This window comes from Acanthisitta chloris, unplaced genomic scaffold, assembly GCF_000695815.1.
Source record: "Acanthisitta chloris isolate BGI_N310 unplaced genomic scaffold, ASM69581v1 scaffold7405, whole genome shotgun sequence".
Lineage (NCBI taxonomy): Eukaryota > Metazoa > Chordata > Aves > Passeriformes > Acanthisittidae > Acanthisitta > Acanthisitta chloris.
In genome coordinates this window covers 40,226-48,270 of record NW_008674231.1, presented here as the reverse complement: position 1 = coordinate 48,270, position 8,045 = coordinate 40,226, and positions in this window count along the sequence as shown.

Sequence of the window (8,045 nt, the reverse complement as noted above, 5' to 3'; positions counted from 1 at the left end):
TCACCGTGGCATAATTCTGAGTCATCTGTCAGAAGTGTCATCTCAACAACTTAATGATTAAACTGAATCCAACTGCTTTAAATGATGCCTTGCTTCTAGACTGATCCATAAACTTACTTCACTGTAAGGTTTTATAACCCTAAACCTAGTAAGTGGCACACTTAAAACACTACCAAGGTAGACAGGTTGGCTGAGGATGAGAGAGATGCTCGTGGACCTCTCTCTCCTTGTGAACAAGGAGCTGTCTGCAGCTCTGAGAGCCTGGCTTTGTCAGCAGCTGAGAGAGGCTCACTGTTGGCCTCTCTGACTAAATGCCACCCAGCTTGTCAAAACAAATGCAATAAAAATACTGCTGGGGTTCTGGGGTTTGCCCAGTTTCCTATGGAGACAGCATTTACGTCTCTGTGTGTGCGTGCATATGTTCTCTGTAATCAACATAAAACTCATGTCAAGTTATAGATGCTAAAGATGTTAGGGTCATACAGGTTTCACAAAAGGATGCAGAGGAGATGGAAAAGGACCTTCCATAAGCATCCTTCCTGAATGAAAGGCTGAACCCACTTTAGGTGCTAGTTACTGCATATAGGAGTGGATACATCCTGAATGGCCTTATTGTAGTGTAAAACATGGCTAGTGTTATTAAACACCAGAGCATCCAGATAGTAGTTTCAAATTCACGGGTAACATTTCTTTTGGGTTTTGTTATTCATGAAACCTGCTATTTGTTCTTTGGGTCTTATACAACTTGCTTTTACCTTATTATGTTAATAAAATCAGCTAGCACAGGTGCCTCCTGGTTCAGGTATCCCTTCAGAGGATGCTTCACAAGTCCATCCTGAACTTTTATGTTCCCCAAAATCAGAGAGATCTGCCCCTTGCTGGCTGACACAGCCCTGGAGCACCACTGCCATATTGTGCTGCTGGTGAAGCCAGGCATGTGCAGGCAAAAATGCTCACAGTTTTCTCCACAACTGGATAAGGCCTGAAGGCAAAAGGGCTACTTGATCTTGGTCTGAAACACAATAGGACTGCCATATATTATAAACTTATCTTTGTCTGTATTACATCAATAAGCAATGAACTTAAAGCACCTTCAAAACAGACTGAAGAACAAACACTGTCTTGGCAGTCAGTACATTCTAATTATTTTGCATTGTTAGTTTGCTGCGGCTTCTTTTATGAGCAGTAGCTAAGCTTAATGTGAAATAAATACCCTTGTGAAGACACATCTTTAGTTTTGGATTTGTCATCTCATCCAAACTGCGGCAGTGTCACATGAAAATAGCTATTTTTAAACATTCATTCTCTATACCACTTTCTTGAACTGTTTTGTGAAGTAATCTTCAGGACACATTTGTGAGGCAGTTAATGGTACCCAGTGAAACAACCTCTCCAAAACGTAGCAGGTACCCTCAGCTGGGGACTTTTCACAGAGTGAGCAATGCAATATCATAGCCCAAGCTCAGAACAGCCCCCATAACTCAGCAACTGACCCCTGCCCTCTGCCCCTCCAGCTGACTGTCTGCTTTTGTGCTGAGCACCTGCAAAGGAAGCAGGAAGCTGGAGCCTGCCAGCATTATTCTTTACTGACAAAGCAAAAGGTGGCTAGCAAAAGTTGAAGGTTGTTTTGCTGTGTGTAATGCCCTCCTCAGCTTGCTGAAGATGGAGTCTGGGACATGGAGACAGAGGTGATCAGAGAGTAAGTGGCTCTCCTAACCTCTAAGGTAAGAGGTCTAATGTCAGGTGTCACAGAAGCACCCCTGGTTCACAGACTTATTATAGATAATAATCTGCAAGGTCCTGGTACACAGTGAGAGACAACAGACCTCTATCCCGTACAAACCCATTGCTCCTATTTCTCCAGTTTCACACACCTGGCCATTCTCCCCAAAGTTATCCCAACACTTCACCTTTTCCCACAATTTGCCTTTCTCTTCATTGCAATCCCCAGTTTTTTCCTCCCCAGTTTTCATTCTGTAGTCTCTGCCCCTAGCAAACATTCACACAGGGTTTCTTTTCTGAACTAGCTGAATATTACCCATGTAAAGCAGATCATTTCGTAAGATATTTCCTGTAAGCAGAGAAACAGTTTCCTCCAACAGTCATTTCCAAATTCAACACTCTCAGTTGACATTTCTGACTTTTCTGTCAATGACAAGCAAGAATTCATAAATTGGATGGTGTTGCAGTTCAGTGGCCACAGTATGTCCCCACCAGACTCACTGTCAAATGGCAACCTCACAAGGCCACATTTTATTGGCCCAAGAGACCCCCTCCAGACTCCCTAAAGTGTGAATTTACCTCTTCATACAGATCCCTCAGAAGTGCACAAGGTGCTTTATTGCTGGCTAGGATAAGTGTTGAGTAACCAAGAACATCTGAGATATAGATTCATGACTTGCAGGTCATATCTTCCCAAAAGATGGGATTTTCACCTGCTAGCACTTAAAAAGCTCTGTTTTATGAAATGAAAAATTAATTTCAAGACTGCTGCCTGAATTTAAGTGACAAGTGTTATTCTACATCAGCGCAGGACTGGAGTACATGTGTGCAATTTAGATTTCCGAAAGACTCACTCTTTACATTTGAAAGGCATATCAAGTTCACTCTGACATGGTCAAAACTGTAATGTGATGAAGCTGAAGGATGTAATTCATGAATACACAGGGGTTACCTAGGAATTGTGTTGACCTTAACCTCCTGGAAATTCCTGCCTCTGGTTCAGATATGCCTCTGGATGCATGCATTTCAAAGAGGTCCTCTTGGGTCTGCAGAATTTCTGCAAACTATGTCACACGTTTCTGTGACTGAATTTAAGAACTCAAATACCATCAATTTAACTTAAATTAGGCATGCAATTTTACCTTCTTATACTAAACAAACCTAGCACAGTCCTTTTGTCATAAGACCACATTGTCTGGCTGCATTTTGTGACAGCAGGCTGACTTGGGAGTCTGTCCAAAATTGCTGCAATGCAATTTAAAATTTCCCATCTGTATCTCTGAGATCCCCTCTGGAACAGGTGAGGCTGAGTAGGAGGTTATGTGTGCACCTTCAGGACACATCCTGGTAGAACCCTTTTAAGCATTAACCAGCACATGCAGAAAGACAACTAAATTCATACTGTGACACCCAAGACCCCTAGTAGAGTTAGACCTTCCTCCTTTTTATCTCACCAAATGAGGGTACGTTGTACAAATAGGAAAGAAAAGACTTCATGCCTGCTATTTAATTTTATTGATTGAAATGAAGATTAATCTGCTGGTTTGGTTACTCCATCCAGTACTGAACAGAATTGTTTTATCTACAGCAAAATTCAGATGTGCTGTTTCCATATGTTGAAAGCTACAAAACCTTCATGTTATGAACTCTCTGCTATATATGCAATCCTAAGATCATCTGTTTTGCTTTCTGGAGTTGCTTTTTAAAATCAGAACTGGCATGCTTCAGGACAGGAAATTGGAAACCAGATCTTCTCCTTACAAGACAATCAATAACTGAAAAAGTTATGCAGCAGGGAGTTAGGTTAGAAAATTGCTTCCCCTTATGTTGTCCATGGAGACATAAAAGAGGAAAATTAAAGATATGAGTGACTGAAAATAAGTGCCAGAGCTGGATTCGAGACCTTTAGATGAGAGGTTTAAAGGACAAATTTTCTCAAGAAGAACCATCTTGATTGTCAAAAGAGTCCAGATCCAGACCAAATCCCCCAAAAATCCTCAAGGGAAAATCAGGTGCATAAATTCTACTATTTTGCATAGCTTTATATGTCCTTTGTGACTTAGGTAAGAATACAGAATAACTGCTTAGAGATCTCTTTGTAAAGCCACTCTTTCTTATTTCTCTTGCCTGAAAGGCTTTGAAATTTCTGCAGCAAATGCCAGTGCCCAGTGTAGCTCTTGCCCAGGTACTTCACTATCCAAAAGCAAACACTGTAAAACCTGAGTGAAAGTGGGAAAGCTCTAAAGGGAAGGACAGTAATCCTGAGAACCACAAGAACTTCCTGGGTTTGCTGGCTAGGTCAGGGTAACGTGTATGAATTGTCTGGAGAGCCAAGGCTTGTGGTTACAAGGGTCTGGATTAAGTTTTGGGGGACAAGACAGCAAATTTCAGGCTCATCCATATTGCTGGCACATAAATTCCTTCTCAGGGTTTGTCTGTGTATTCAGGTATATGGTGCCTAAAACTAAGTTCTGCAAAATCACCTCTACTCTCTTTATTTTCACCATTCAGGAAATGGATCCTTTTTAGAATCAAGGGCTGTAGTCTGTGACTTACAGAAACTTGACCCAAACAGTGGAGTCCAGATCTTCTGGTATTGCTGTTGGTTTGGGGAGTACCTGAGTGCAAATGGCTTTCTATACATTCAGGGAGCAGAGTGAAAACCCTCAGTGTACAAATCTCATAAACTGAGCAAATCTACAGATCAGAGGGGATTTTATTACAGGTTGAACAGGGCATGCTGTGGCAGGACATGGCTAAACCTGTCCTCCTGCAGCATGGAGCTTAGGAGCTGACAAGGTGTAGTTGTCTTGTAGCTAAACTACCAGATGTCTGACTGCTTGGCAGGTCCAAACAGGTACAATGTCAAATTATCTGCAGCAGAAGGTAGCAATCCTGTGAACCAGGACAGCAAAACTGACAGCACAGGGGACAGAGTGAAGCCATGTGATCAGATGTTGTGCCCGAGACCTGCAGAGTTAGCACAATGCCTCAGTCTGGAGCAATTAGCTTTGCTGAGAAGGCTCAGTAATGGACTGTTATGCACTTGTTCAAAGCTATGCAACTGGTCAAATGCTTCTTCCTGTTTCTTCTGCTATTTATATCTTCTCAGCTCCAAGGCTGCCATGCAGGCACTAGTTGGTCGGAGAGTTGTGTGTGCTTTATTTTCATAAAAATATGAGCTGAGCTTCACCTCAAGAACTTTGAAAACTTCCTAGGCTAATAGATCTGTTAAATTTAGGCTCTGAATCAAACTCTGCAATGCTGAGAATCAGGCCATGTGCTCAGTAGCTTCTCTTTAGATAAACATAGTTTTTAAAAAATCCCCAAAACCTTGGCATTAACATGGCATACCATTAAAAGATTAAAAGTCTTTTCAGAATGTTTTTAAAAGACAATATTATGATGTTACAAGAAATTTCAAAATAATACTAAGATAAAGTCCTTTTTCTAGAAAGTTTTACTGCTGCTTTAAAATAAGTTAATACCTGAAATGGCTTGAGGTGACACAATAGGTCTGCTAATTTTTCTTTAAGTATTCACAAGAGCATGAAAAACAGTACTATGTCAAAATTCAATTTAACTTTTTTTCTGTTTTGTTGTGATTTTAACTACAGTTTGCCACATAAACAAAACTGGTTTCTAATCTGTGCATATAAGCAGGAGCTTTATAATGTAGAGATGAGAACCATGTAAGTCTAGCTGCAGAAACTCTCCCACCTGAAGCAGAGACAGTAACAGAACTCTCCAGAGCAAGAGCAGGGAGATCATAGAAAACAGTCACTGATCCTCAAGATCCTGCAGGACTCACAGCAGGTACATCAAGGTAGCCACAGTAGTTATCTGAGTTATTTACACTGATAAAATTAAAATCAAATACTCTGGTGCTACATAATATCTCTCTTTAGCAAGCTCAAATAGCTACTAAGTATGTAGGTAAGTAAGTATGTAAGGTTGATGAGAAAAATATGAAGAAAACTTGCTTTATTGATATAGCCTTGGTAAATCTGTTTTCCTTACAATATTTGTTCTCTGAACAAGCAGAGGATCACCTCCAGGTTTTGCTGCATTATGGTCATAAGTATGCCAGTAAAAACAAGGTATGTGCAACTTGCCTTGAATAAAAAGAAGTGACTGAGGTGGTTTTCTTGATTAGCATCATCATAGATGGACATGCTGTCATAGGAACTGTTAAGAGCAGTTAAATGCTATGGGTTTTTTTGGTTAAAAATCTCTCATTTTCTACGAAAAGGGAAATTTGTAAAAATTGTATACTTTTCTAAAATTCTGAATACTGTGATGGTGCCACACAGAGAACTGATACAAAAGTAGAAAATTATGTTTTAATGCTTTCAATGTAACTAGTATAATAGTTTTTCCAGGCTGCTCATCCTCTGCTTCCCCAAGTTCTGCGTGAATAAACAGCATTCATTGTCTCCTAAGATAGACCCCACAACATGCAATCTGGGAATACTGTAAAGCACTAGCACCTCCCAGAGGAAGCTGAGTGCTGCCAGCTCTGTAGCACCCCAATTAGTCTCTTCTCCCAGCTAGCAGGCTCATTTTAGAGGTGCAAATCTTGATACAGGTGTGAGTTAAGATGTGAAGTACCTTGCAAATACTACACAGAAAGTCCTCAGATGAAGTGTTCTCACAAGCTACAGTCACACTGCCTCAATCATAGCTAGTGAATAATCTTCCTGCTCCACTGGCAAGGCCTAAGGGCTGCAGAAAGCCACGGAAACCAGCTCATGTTGGAAGCAGCAATATGAAATCTGACAGCTTCCCTTTCTAAATGAAAAATGGTTTCAACCAAATTTCAAATCAAGAAGAACTCTAGGAATACAGATTTTATATTTAATGGGAACACAAACTTGTTGAATTCTTAGCATTCTCAGAAACTCTCAGTTTTGATTAGACTACTTAATTGTAGTAGTATTGGCTCTGCAGGCTGAGGCTGCTGTGTTGGATTATAATACATCACAGCAACTCTCTCCCTGCAAGGAAGGGACAGAACAGTGCTGAGCTACATCTGCATCACACAGCAACATACTGGTGCCTTTGACCTAAAAGCTGTCACCCATTCTCATGAAATCTGGTTCACTCTCCTTTGAAATGAAAAGAGAAGTACCTTTCTGGCTTCAGTAGTAGCTAGGTGGGCTCTCTTGTCTACAAAACCATCACTGCCCCAGAGAAAGTGAAAGAAGTACAAATGGAATTATTGAGCTTTCCCTTTTTAAAAGTGAAAATGCAATAGAAGATTTCCAGTCCTACAAAATTCAAGGGGAGGAACAGATTCCAACTTCGTGGACAGAAGTGTTTCCTGAAAAAAGAGAAGAAATGTCATTTGGAAAAAAATTCTCTGCAGAAAATTTAAAAAGTAGTTAATCCAGAATCAGATAAAATTTTAAAAACAAAAGTGTTTTAATACATTCCTTAATCAAACACATTGTATTAGATCAAGCAGAAGAAATATAATTTAGCCATCAAAGTGTTTAAAGTAAGACAAAGAAAAATAGTGTAAAAGACTGCATTCCTCCATTCTACTGTATTTGTGATCACATTATGCAAGCACTATAGGACAATATTATTTTGAAAATCCATTACACTAAGCCATTTGACAATTATTTCAAAGTGACTTGAGACAAACACAATCCTTTTCAATATTTTAGTGAAAAAACACTGTATTTAGAGAAACTATGATGATAAATTTTTGCTGAAGTGGTTATGGCTGTCTCAACAGTGAATACACACTGGCACTGACACTCTGATGAATAGATAAGCCTTGACACCAAGTGCTGCATCATAGTTTAAGTTAATCTTTAGTGAGGATAAATCAGGAAGCCTAGTCTCTCAGTGCATGCTTGCAATTTCAATTCCACACTCCACTTCTCTACTGAGAAACTTCACAGGAACTTTTGGTATTCCACATGAGTTCAGTTATAACTTAGATCATTTCTTTTGCAAGAGTATGAATGTGTCAGAAGCTAAATCCTCAAATTTAGAAGGAATTAGTTTCATTAAATTGCATTTTGAACTGATATGTGACTAAGCATAAAATAATCTCAGTCCAGAACTAAAGCTGATACTTATTACCGCAAAAAACTTGGTTTATTTTCCTAGTAATGACTCGACTAAAATCAGTAAATGTAATTTTTTATAATCCTACAATTCCAAAATATTAAAAAATCTTCACCAGATTATCCATACCAATAATCCAAGAATTGGTTCTTTTAAAAAGCTGTGTGATCATCTTACTTTAGCTGACTGCTGGAACTGTACCACACATATGTCAACGTATTTGATAAGCAACACTCTTTGCT